Below are 12,523 nucleotides of genomic sequence, written 5' to 3'. Positions count from 1 at the left end.
TCCGGGTGCTCCGCGGCAATTAGTGCGAAATCCGCGCCGATCCTGCGTGGTGAAGAGGGGCCTCGCTGCTGATTAAGGTCAGTGCGAAAACAGCCACTTACTTCTTTATAATCTCATTAATTTCAGTGGATGTAGACTGGATTAATTCAGGATATAAACTACAAATTTTAGATTTTAATGGTGTACAGCCAGGTAATTTGTCTTCTGTGAAATATTTAGATGTCTTAATTGACTTCACAGAATTTCTAATTTCAATCTGAATTTTTTTTGGCCAAATATTTCGGCCAGTTGTTCTGGACAACTGAACTTTCTCCTCATAGAGCCAATCGAACATAAAATGTGCACTTGTGAAACTCTGGACTGGATTCTATGTACACAACTTGACACAAAATTAATGTGCTTAAATAAATTGATTTCAATTCATACATGAATTTAATGCAAAAATATTTCACTTCAACTACCACCTGCATATTGCAAAAAGGAGTTGAAACATGTGGAAGTTAGCATCCTATGAACATGGCCCATATGGGACCCACTCACAAATAAACTTGCATATTATTGTATTTATAGAATAGAAGACCAATCAACTTTGTAATATTTAGCAAACATATCTTCCCCCAAACCTTTAACTTCATGTATTTGATGAATACCATTATCAATAATATTTTCACAAACATGCTGCACAGCACTGTAAGAATTTTCCTTCAAATATAAGAATAATCTCTTGGTCATCTTTATTCTCATGAGAATGTGAGATGAATGGTATAGATTATTCTTTTATATAAGTTATATTGATGTCTCCTGATCTGTTCTTAGACACTATCATTAACACATTCCAAAAGTTTTAAAAACCGGAAGGCAAAATCTGAAAACTATAGATGTATACTTTTCTTACAGTAGAGTACTTCCCAAACTACATAACATACAGAATATGATCATCTCCCTGGATTTGGAAACTACACAAGATTGTACATTAATGTGAAAAGGGAAACCTATAATCTTGTGTTCAATGCCTGTGAAAATAATCCCATTAGTGAATCTAGTGCAGCAAAGATTCATCAGGGCAATAAATTAGTTGACTATCCAAACTCTGATTTTTTTTTCATGATTCATGAGTTAGTAAATCCCAGTGGGCAATATGGGACTCTTTCCTATTTGATTTGCAAACTTCTGCACACATACAACTTTTACCTGCAACATTCAGCTGATAACCATTAATGACATATTTTGGCCTTTTCTCATTCTAAACTCCTGCAGGAAATGGAAAGCACATGTCATTCTGTGTTGATTTTTGGCCTGTCATTGTGTTTTAGGGGTAAATTTCAGGGACAAATTGCTAGTTCCCAAACGGCTAGTATGTTGTGAACAGCAAAGCCAAGCCGTAACATTCAACCCCACCCCTTATGTTTTATGAAGGCTTGTTCTTCTGCCTTTTTTTCAGGCAGCTGGACAACCATATCTAACATAGCACCCCAGCAGGAATATTCTAAAAAATCCCTGGAAGCAGTACTACCTGTTGGATCCTAACAGAGTGGGAGCCCTCTGATACATAGGACTTAATGAACCATCACTTCTGCTGCACTTTCTCTAAAGAATAGAAGATACATTCAGCCCTCCATTTGGCATTTTGGGTAAGCGTCTTTATCATAGATTTATTCCAGAATATTTTTGGCTTACCTGATGCCCTTTGAAATTACAAGAAAGTGAATCCTAACTCACTTTGAATCTTGCTTAAGAAGAAAAGCAAGATATGCATAATGTTTAAAAATCCTTTTTTGAAGGACAATGGAAATCTATTCAATTTTAGGTATGCACTTATTTCAGTACATTGTATTATCATTCCCAGAAAAATAGCCAAACACTGTTATTAACAAGATAAAAACTTCAAGATGTATTGTCATATTTTAGCTTGACTTCCTATCCAAAAGACCCTCCAAAGAATGATCAAAGACCCAATTAAAATGATGGTGTTTTATATTCATGTCAACAAGTTATTTTCAAATTAGTTGTGAAGTCAAGGGATGTAAAATTCAGGTACCTGAAAATGTTTATTAACAGACTTTCATAGATACCAAGCAAAATGCCACAGTTCTCAAAATACTGAAATGGAAAGATAATCCAGTCACATAAGACACAAAATACACTCAGACAGGATATGTCAACAGTCACTCCATTCAAAGCAAGTGAGATTTGCAGATTTCCTCGTCACATCACGATACTCATCTGAGTCCTATTGAATGGGATGGATGTGTATTCAAGTAAATTAATTGACTGTGACTTCAGCTGAATCATTATTCAAACTATGTTAGTGAGTTGTTTTCACATATACAAGTCACAGAAGTGGTTCTATAGAATTCTGAGATGGTACATTAATCTTGTTATAGATCAGTTAACAAAACCTTTGTAACAGTGGAAATGGATAACAGGGTCACTTCTAAGAGAAATTAGCTGTCAAACAAGCTTTCAAATTATCTATGTAACAGAAAAAATAACTGCGCTTTTCTGAAATCAGTCCTCTACTAATGTAGCAAACTATATAAACTGTGAAGCCATAAGGCAAAAGGCCCAGTTACACGCTCTCTATATCAGGTATCTTCAACCTTTTTAAGCCCATAGCTACTTTTAGAATTCTGACACAGGGTGGTGGGAACAACTACAAAAGGACTTCTGCAGAAAGCGAAGCCAATCACAAAAGGACCATTACAAGAGGCAGAGCAAAGTGTCAGAGAGTGTATAACTCTAGTACTAACCCTTCTTGTATAACTCTAGGGGCGTTTTCGCACTGACCTTAATCAGCAGCGACGATCCTCTTCACTGTGCAGGATCCGCGCGGATTTCGCACTAATTGCCACGGAGCACCCGGAAGAGCCGGAAAGTCCCGCGGCTTTTGCGGCGCAAATGGAAACTGGTTTTTGGCAGTTTCCATTTGCGCCGCAAAAGCCGTGGGACTTTTTGGCTCTTCCGGATGCTCTGCGGCAATTAGTGCGAAATCCGCGCCGATCCTGCGCAGTGAAGAGGGGCGTCGCTGCTGATTAAGGTCAGTGCGAAAACGCCCTAGTAGTAACTCTTCAACATTTCAAGCAGAAGCTCTATGTAACAGGATGATTTTTAAAAAATATATATTGTTTTAAAATATTTTCTTGAATCCACACATTCTTTCAGTTATGCAGTGAAGAGCTGATGTCAAAGCAACTTTTAAAAAATCTGCTCAGCCAATCAGATCTCCAGTGGCCAATAAGAAGCCTTGCTGGGGAAAAGCCTCACCTGGCCCCACTTTCTAAAAACCCACTTTCTAAAAACACCTGGGAGGCACAAGGAAAAGTGTTGGTGGGCACCATGGCACTCATAGGTACTGGGATCCCTGTTCTACACATTCACAGTGCAATCCTAATGACACTTTCCTGGAAGTAAGACCCATTGGATAAACTGTGGTAGAATTCAGAGTAGACCTGCTTAGGATCGCTCTCTCAGTGAATGTGTGGAAGGGGAGGCAAGATCATAGCTATTGGCCTTATCCTCAAACATTAACTTAGCCCGTGGGAAGATGACATGGTGTAATGGTTAGGGAAGCTAGTGGGGGGAGGACCTAAAGAACAGAACATTTAATGACAGCTGCGGTCTTCTGAACCATGAACCTTCAGTTTATTTTACTAAGATAGCAACAATCCTTGAGGACTCTGGAGACTTTTTCTCCCTCCCAGTTTGCAGATACTTACTTCTTCATGGTCTCTATGCATCATACTGATAGGCTCTGAGCCTGTGCAGAAGCAGATCTTGGAAACCTCTAGAGTTACAAAAAGGCAAGAGAACTCCATTTCCCTTGCTGTGGAAATATACTGTACATGCCTGGAAGGAAGAGCTACACCTTTCCATTTGATTCCTTTTCTACTACTTTGGATTTCAGTCCTTTGGGTCACCTTTTCTCAAGGTTTCTCTTTTCCGCATGTTCATGGCAAAGATAACCTTGTTTTTTTTTAAAAAATGACAGGACTGCAAAGGAAAGCTTTCATCAAGAGATGACCACAATTGGTGTCTCTTCTGCCTGAGTAAGACCCATAATGTTAACTCTTGAAAATATTGCCTAGCCTTTACTAAGCAAGCTAGGCATAACATGCCATCTCACACCCATCTCTTTCTCTGGGAGCAAGTTTTGTTTTATTCACAGATAGAACCACAGAGATGGGAGGGGCCATACAGGCCAGCTAGTTCAACCCCCTGTTCCATGACAAGTGTTTGTCCAGCCACTGCTTAAAAGCTGCCAGTGAGTGACCCTGCCAGTGACTGACCCATTCAAAGTTGATCCCAGATGTGGTTCCTCAACTGGCTGAGTCCCTGGTATTGAAGCTGTGCTCTGTACTGAGGACAACTTTGACAGTCATGTTGACAGCCATGCCATCAGCATCGATGCCTCCTATCACATTGACATCAGTACCCCCAGCCTTGACATCATGAGACATACTTCCCATAGGGAAGGCAGAGGAATGTCAAAAAAGTCAGTATCATACTAAGGGCATGATGACACTTTCAGCAAATACCTAGAAGGGACATCACATTGTTGATCTGACACTCTATGGTAAAATCAAATCCTAGAGTGTCACATCAATAATGTAACATCACTTTCAGGTATTTGTCTGCTTGATGTCAACCTCCTCCCCCCATTCCTGCCTTCTCCCTCTCTCTCTGCTCGCCAAATATGGTTAATTAACACAACAAAAACACATAGTAGGCATAAGATGCCCACTGTTTGTTCGAATTAGCTCAGAAACATTATTGTCAAATGTGGAGTAGCCAACTGGCAGCTTGTTTTATGTTGTGCATGATCCCTGCAAGCCATTTCTGAGAAGAAGATGAGGAGGAGTTGGTTTTATACTCCACCCTTCACTACCTAAAGAAGTCTTGGAGCAGCTCCCTTCCTCTCTCCACCACAGACACTCTGTGAGGTAGGTGAGGCTGTGAGAGATCTGAGAAAGCTGTGATTGACCCAAGGTCATCCAGCTGACTTCATGTGGAGGAGAAGTGGGAAATCAAACTCAGTTCTCCAGATTAGAGTCTGCCACTCTTAACCACTACACCACACTGGCTCTCAGCCGTGAACAGAGGACATAACTAACTACCTGAGGATGGAAAAGCCTTAGACTGATTTCACACTAACCTTGCTCTGTGGCAGGCTTCCCTTCTTTTCCAGAACAAACTTAGCAATTTCGTCCAAACTGCTCCATGCTGCCATTTTCCTGCACCTAAAAAAACAGGTTTACATTGCCACACATCAAATCGGGGGTTGCTGTGACAAAAAATGGCAGCGTGGAGCAGCTTGTGCAAAATCACTAGCTTGCTCTAAAGAAAAGGGGAAACCTGCCGCGGAGCGAGGCTAGTGCAAAATCAGTCTTTGTTTCCTAATTAGTTTCTCTGTCTAACAGAAGCTGTGAGACTTGGAACAGAGGGGCTTCTGCAGTAGGTGTAGCCAGTTAGCAGAGAACGACGAAGCACTTCTGCCTTCATTGTTTCTCCTCTGTACTCCGAGCCAGGCGGCGGGATCGTAGCCAAGGGTTGCTTACAAAGTTTGTTGCTGCTGGCCTGTATGGAACTTTGAGTTTATTTTCAAGCTATTTTCTTGAATTTATAAAACTTTATTTTTGAAAAGTGTCCTTTTTGTGTTAGTCAGGAATTTGTTCTTCCGGTGTTCTTAATAACGTAATAAATATATATAAAAACCCTAAACTGTCTCAAAGAACCTAGGGAAATTATTCTTTGTGTCATTTCACCAAGCTCTTAACCAGATTATAAATGTGAAACAAATGAAATTGTGAGACAAATAATATTACTTGCATGGTCATACATGAAGGTTTATAGGTTATTCAAAACTATTCTGTACTGGGTAATGTTTATTTAAATTTAAGAATATTTATTCTAGAATAAGATAAAGAAGTTCTTGCTTCTTTGACATTACAGTGTTTTAATCTTTTAAACAACATAGTATGCTTATGTATGGAGGGTTTAAAGAATACTATGTAACCCCCCCCCCCCCACACACACACACACTCCTCCACACACAAATACAGATTGAGAGGAGGGCTTCCTACCCAACCATTAAGCTTGGCAGTCAATTTGAGTTCTTCCTACCCAGGGTCAAAATAAGATACGCATGCCTAAAACTGCCTTCCACAAAAATCAGAAAACAACATTTCACACTAGGTATAATCAGAGGTCCTGGAAGCAAAGTCAGGATCACTTTTTAAATATTGAATCTATCGTTCTTCCTACACGGCTGGAAATGCACTGGACTGATGATCTCATGTTCTGTGATTTCCTTCAGCAATATTAAAACAGCAATTTCTAGCAGTCCTGCATTGTCTTGTTGATTTATGTCTTCATGCTTTTATTTTCAGAGCTACAGTGGACTACTTGATCTACACTTTCAGATAGCAAACAATATAAAAGTTCATCTCCAACATTAGTAAGAAATTACACTGAAAGAAAATACAGTGGGCTTCTTTGACCTACACTTAAGCAAGAGATTGTGTCATAATTCTAGAAGATGTTTCTAAATTGTATAATTCAAAACAATGCTTGTGTGATTCAACTCCACTTTGACGTAGAGGTTAGAACACAGAGAAGGAGCATATAGATTTCTCATTTCTCATATCGCCTCCACTTGATGGACAAAATTGAAATAGACATGAAATAGACATGTGAGAAGTATTGTAATAAGAAATAGATCTCCACACATCAAAATTTGTGAATGGAACCTTGCGGATTCTCACGGGTCTTTCACTGGCTTTTTTTACTGTTTTTATTCTGTTAACCATTGAATCTTTTTGGAAATCGTGTCCTGGTTGAGGGCTGTATACTCTCCTGCTTTGAGGGTGGATTCCAGAAGTTGGGACTGGAGGATTTTAATTGTGCCCTTTCGTAAGTGAGGTACCGACTCTCTCATCGCCTGCTGTTTAATACTTTACTGATTGTATGGAGATTTTCACCAGAGATGGTGTGATATAGATGTTGAAAAGAAGTTGGGAGCTAGTAATGAGTGGAATGATGGCTAACAAACTGAATTTCAATTAACTGGATACTGGACAGCTTTTGACTAAGAAGGTGGTTTTCAATCTGTGCTTGATAGGGTTTCAGTCCCCCAAACAAATAAGGTTTTCAGCTTGCACACTTAGATCTAGTCTTGTTTTCAGATACCCAGGTGGCCTCTTTTAACAACTATGCCTGGTATGAACATTTTCTTGAAAGTAAATTATGCTGTCATAGTTATCCATGCTTTGACTGTGTCAAGGTTAGATTTCTCACATTATTTTAAAATAGGACTGCCTTTTGAAATCTTTTTTACCAGGACTTGGATTGGTTTCCAATTTGTTTCTGAGCACAGTTCAAAATGCCAGAGATACAGACTTTATAAATGACACAGGGAAACCCAGTTAACAATATGATTTTTAGATCCCAGCAGGCAACTGTGTTGGTCTGAAGCAGTTGAACAATGCAGGAGTCAAGTTGCACCTTTAAGACCAACCAATTTTTATTTAGAACGTAAGCTTTCGTGTGCTCTTAAGCACACTTCATCAGACGAGGAATCCAGCACAGTGAGCAAGTAAAATTGTCTGGTAGGCAGTGGTTTAGAATGTAAAATGGTACAATGACAGAATACTAAAATTAACAAATTGAGCAAACCTTTGATCTGAGTAGCATGAGCATGCAAAACAGTAGTATGTAAAAATGTGAGATTGTCTGTCAATGACAATGGGAGATGGGTTCAATATATGTAATGGGATAAGCAACCAAAGTCCCTGTTTGAGTGTGTCAATACAGCTAAAAGAGAAATACATTGGATAGTGATGTTCTTGTCCACCTAATTTACTTTTTAACATGTAAACATCATTCTAGTTTGCCATAGGAAAAAGGAATACAATAAAATATAGTGAAAATGGGTAAAGCATATGTAATGAGATATACAGCCAACATCCCTATTTTGAGTATGTCAATACAAATAATTATATGATACTCAATTCTAAAAGAGAAACACATTGGAATACTGTGGATATATAGCTATATATAGCTGAGAATGGGTTTAGCATCTGTACTGAGATCTGGCTCGCAAAATCTGCTGACAATCCCTGGGCTGAAGGAGGCCAAGTTGAAAGTTATGAGAGAGAGGGCCTTCTCGATTACGGCTCCCCACAGGTGGAATCAGTTACCAGACGAGGTACGGGCCTTGCGGAGCCTTAACCAGTTCCGCTGGGCCTGCAAGATCATCCTCTTCCAGCTGGCTTTTTAATGTGGAATGATACCGTCATCATATAAAAACTGTGTTATACCAGGATTGTAGCACCAAACTAATCTGTGGTTTAAATTGTTAGTTTTAACTGTTGGTTTTAAATGTAATAGTATATTTAATTTAAGAAATATAATTATGATGTAATTGGGGTATTTTATTATTATATTATTGTAATATCTGTATTTTATGTTATGTAAGCCACCCTGAACCTGCTTCGGCGGGGAGGGCGGGATATAAATTAAAAATTATTATTATTATTATAAAAAACAATATCATTCATTCTGAATGAACAGAATGGAGAGAGAAATTGCTGAATTACAAATTATTATGAAACTTGGAACAAACACCTCCCCAGGACTGAACAGGGATATTGGTTTTTTATCTCACTACAGATGCTAAACCCACTCTCAGTGAGTATAGCTATACATCCACAGTATTCCAATGTGTTTCTCTCTTAGAATTGTGTATCTGTATAATTATTTGTATTGACATACTGAAAATAGGGATATTAGGTGGACAAGAACATCACTATCCAATGTATTTCTCTTTTAGCTGTATTGATACACTCAAACAGGGACTTTGGTTGCTTATCCCATTACATATATTGAACCCATCTTCCATTGTCATTGACAGACAATCTAACATTTTGACATACTACTGTTTTGTTGCTTTCGCATGCTCATGCTACTCAGATCAAAGGTTTGCTCAATTTGTTAATTTTACTGCATACTGCTGTTTTGTTGCTTTCACATGCTCATGCTACTCAGATCAAAGGTTTGCTCAATTTGTCAATTTTACTATTCTGTCATTGTACCATTTTACATTCTAAACCACTGCCTACCAGACAATTTTACTTCACTGTCATTGGTTCTTAAATCTGTACCATGTTGCATTCTGGGCCACTGCCTACCAGCTATGTATGCTCAGCTATGTATGGCTTTGCTCACTGTGCTGGATTCCTTGTCTGATGAAATGTGCTTAAGAGCACATGAAAGCTTACGTTCCAAATAAAAATTGGCTGGTCTTAAAGGTGCACCTTGACTTCTGCTTTGTTCAATATGATTTTTAAACTCAAAATACAAACAAAATCACCCCTAGCCATTTCCTTTCATTTCTTGACAGTTTCAACCATGCACACCTTGCCATGTATAGGTATCCCTCCCTCACACCAGCTTGCAGCTGGATAAGAGCCCTTGGATGGGCTGGTTCCAAACCCTGAGCCATATGTTTGATACCCCTGTCCTAAGTGGTCTAGTTGCCATAAACCCACTTGTTTACTTGTAGCTTCTTCAGAAGCACTTGTCTGAGTACCTCTACTTTGTAGGAGAGGCAGGTAATGACCAGAGAGATGATCTTCTCAGTAGTGGTACTATGTTGGAATTCCTATCACTTTGATGTCCTTCATACCTCTGGTGCTGTTAGTCTGGTGCCAGGTAAAAAAAAAAGGGCTATTCTGCCTTGCCTTTAGCTAATTTTTTTGTTACTGTTAATTGGGGGTGAGCTGTCCTAGAGGCACACACTTGATTGTGGGGTGCTGCAGGGAGCAGTTCTCTCCCCAATGCTATTTAATATCTATATGCGCCCCCTTGCCCAGATTGCCCGGAGGTATGGGCTTGGGTATCACCAATATGCAGACGACACCCAGCTCTATCTGCTAATGGATGGCCGGCCTGACTGTGTTCCAGGGAATTTGGACCTGGCATTGCAGGCCGTGGCAACTTAGCTTAGGCTGAGTGGGCTGAAGCTGAACCCAACGAAGACAGAGGTCCTTTGCGTGGGTCGCGGCGCCCTGGGGAGGGAAATACCTCTCCCAGTTTTTGACGGTGTGCCTCTGAAAGCGGCGCACCAGGTCAAGAGCTTGGGAGTTCTACTGGAGCCTTCCCTATCAATGGAGGCTCAGATAGCAGCCACTGCTAAGTCGGCGTTTTTCCATCTGAAGCGGGCAAAGCAGTTGGCTCCCTTCCTGGAGCGCCGGGACCTAGCAACAGTGATCCATGCAACGGTCACCTCAAGATTGGATTACTGTAATGCCCTCTACATGGGGCTGCCTCTGTGCTGAACCTGGAGGTTGCAGCTGGTGCAGAACGCGGCGGCTAGGCTGTTATTGGGGCTCCTGAAGTGGGAGCACATACAGCCGGGGCTACGCGAACTGCACTGGTTGCCAGTTACCTACCGGGTTTGTTACAAAGTGCTGGTTATTACCTTTAAAGCCCTATATGGCTGAGGACCTGCCTACCTGAGGGACCGTCTCTCCCCATACGAACCCCAGAGAGCACTGAGGTCAGCAGGGAAGAACCAGCTGACTATCCCTGGACCAAAAGAGGCCAAACTCCAAAACACCCGTACACGGGCCTTCTCCATCGCAGCTCCACACCTATGGAACCAGCTCCTGGAAGAAGCGCTAGCCCTGCAGTGCCTTGACCAGTTCCACAGGGCCTGCAAGACCACCCTTTTCAGGGTGGCCTTTGCTGGCTGAGAGACCGCTGTTGGGTGACTTTTGCTATTATCATTTATAAATGGAATTAGCACCTGGAAATCTGTATAATACTTGGTTAACTGGAATGTTTTAAAGTTAATGTGATTTTAAACTCTGTATAATTTTATGAAATGTTGTTAGCCGCCCTGAGCCCGCCTCGGCGGGGAGGGCGGGATATAAATAAAATTTTATTATTATTATTATTATTATTATTATTATTATTATTATTATTATTATTATTATTATTATTATTATTATTATTATTATTATTATTATTATTATTTTATTAGAATCTGTGTTTTTAAAGTTTCGGTTTGACAGGAATTCCTACCCTTTCCCAAATGAAAATTGTATTTTGTCATAATTCTGTATGCTTTATTATTTTTTTTACTGCTTTAACCACTTATTTTAACAAAAACTCTCCAAATATTTGAGCAACAGTTGGTGCACTCCAGTTAGGAGCACCTACAGTGTTAAAATTTTCTTCTTCAAGTACACAAAGTGTGGTTGTTAAAAGAAGCAGTTACTGAAAGAAAATGATTACAGATGTAATTTCCCTTTGGGAGAGGAGGACAGCAATTCATGCCAATTAGAAACTTCCAGAAATCATATGTAATCCTAACACTGGCTGAGAAACTAATATGAGTAATGAGTCCCTTTCACATGACTACTTGTTTGCCAGGGGCAAGATGCTGCCCTCAAGGAGTAGCACTGTTCTTGGAACAGAACAGTTTCTTGACATTCCTGAAGGAAGCAGGAGGATTGGGGCCATCCAGTGAAAGGCGAAAACAGGAAGAGAGAAGTGAGGAAATGAGAGGCATAAAATGTAGAAAACCCACATAGCAAATATCTATCTCTGTTTGGATACAGATTTACATATAATGTTTGTTCTAACAGGAATAAAACTCCAGAAAATTAACAGATGAAAGAGAGTTCATAAGGCTATTGTCCAAGAAGGTCCTACACACGCAATGTGCTGATCACTGGAAAAGACACAGAGTATGATGTTAAAAATAAAACATCTAAATGTTTTGCACTTTGGAATTTATTTCAGTTTTCTTTGGAGAGTACTAAGCTTAGCCTCTGTGGATAAAGATAAAGCATGCCAGCCCCATAGCTATGGTGGGATATCTCATGGCCATGCCCCCAGTTTGGTATAGTGGTTAAGTGTAAGAAACTTATCTGAGAGAACTGGGTTTGATTCCCCACTCCTCCACTTACAGCTGCTGGAATGGCCTTGGGTTATTGCAGGAGTTGTCTTTGAAAGGGCAGCTGCTGTGAGAGCCCTCTCAGCCCTGCCCACCTCACAGGGTGTCTGTTGTGGGGGGAGAAGATATAGGAGATTGTAAGGCGCTCTGAGTCTCTGATTCACAGAGAAGGGTGGGGTATAAACCTGCAGTCTTCTTCTTCACTCAGCACCCATGCCCCACAAGTCCTGCTGTAAATCCTGCTTTTTTAAAATATATATTTATTTGGTTAGGGAAGTCACATCACACCTTGCCTGCCCAGCCTGCAAAGTACCCAAGGAGTCCTTCCCTCACTCTGCTATGGGGATTGCAGGTGGGCAAGGCTAGCTTAATCCTTCCTGATGAAATTTGGCTGCATTTCTGGATTTCACCAGTGAGCAGCCGCTCTCTGGCAGCTAGTGACTTCTCTGCCCAGTAAAGATGGCAGCAGCATAGGGAAAGGATGGCCACACCAGAAATGGCTATTCCAACTCTGCTCTCCTTCATGCCATGCCATGTTTGGCTCTCCAACATCTTTCCAGCTAT

The 12,523-nt window shown here is 40.4% G+C and overlaps 1 protein-coding gene across 4 annotated transcripts in view; it reads left to right on the top strand.

Moving 5' to 3' along the window:
* ANKS1B (ankyrin repeat and sterile alpha motif domain containing 1B) overlaps positions 1-12,523 on the top strand; it is an 831,045-nt gene that overhangs the window by 604,473 nt on the left and 214,049 nt on the right. Inside the window, exon 1 of one of the 4 annotated variants that reach the window (XM_060245231.1) lies at positions 1,612-1,631. The exons of the other annotated variants lie outside the window; for them this stretch is intronic. The gene's annotated coding sequence lies outside the window, so the exon portion shown is untranslated. Of the gene's footprint in view, positions 1-1,611; positions 1,632-12,523 lie in introns of those variants that run through there. 4 annotated transcript variants of the gene reach the window in all.

Source organism: Heteronotia binoei, chromosome 8 (genome assembly GCF_032191835.1).
Source record: "Heteronotia binoei isolate CCM8104 ecotype False Entrance Well chromosome 8, APGP_CSIRO_Hbin_v1, whole genome shotgun sequence".
Taxonomy (NCBI): Eukaryota; Metazoa; Chordata; class Lepidosauria; order Squamata; family Gekkonidae; genus Heteronotia; species Heteronotia binoei.
This window is presented reverse-complemented; position numbering and strand designations above follow the sequence as displayed.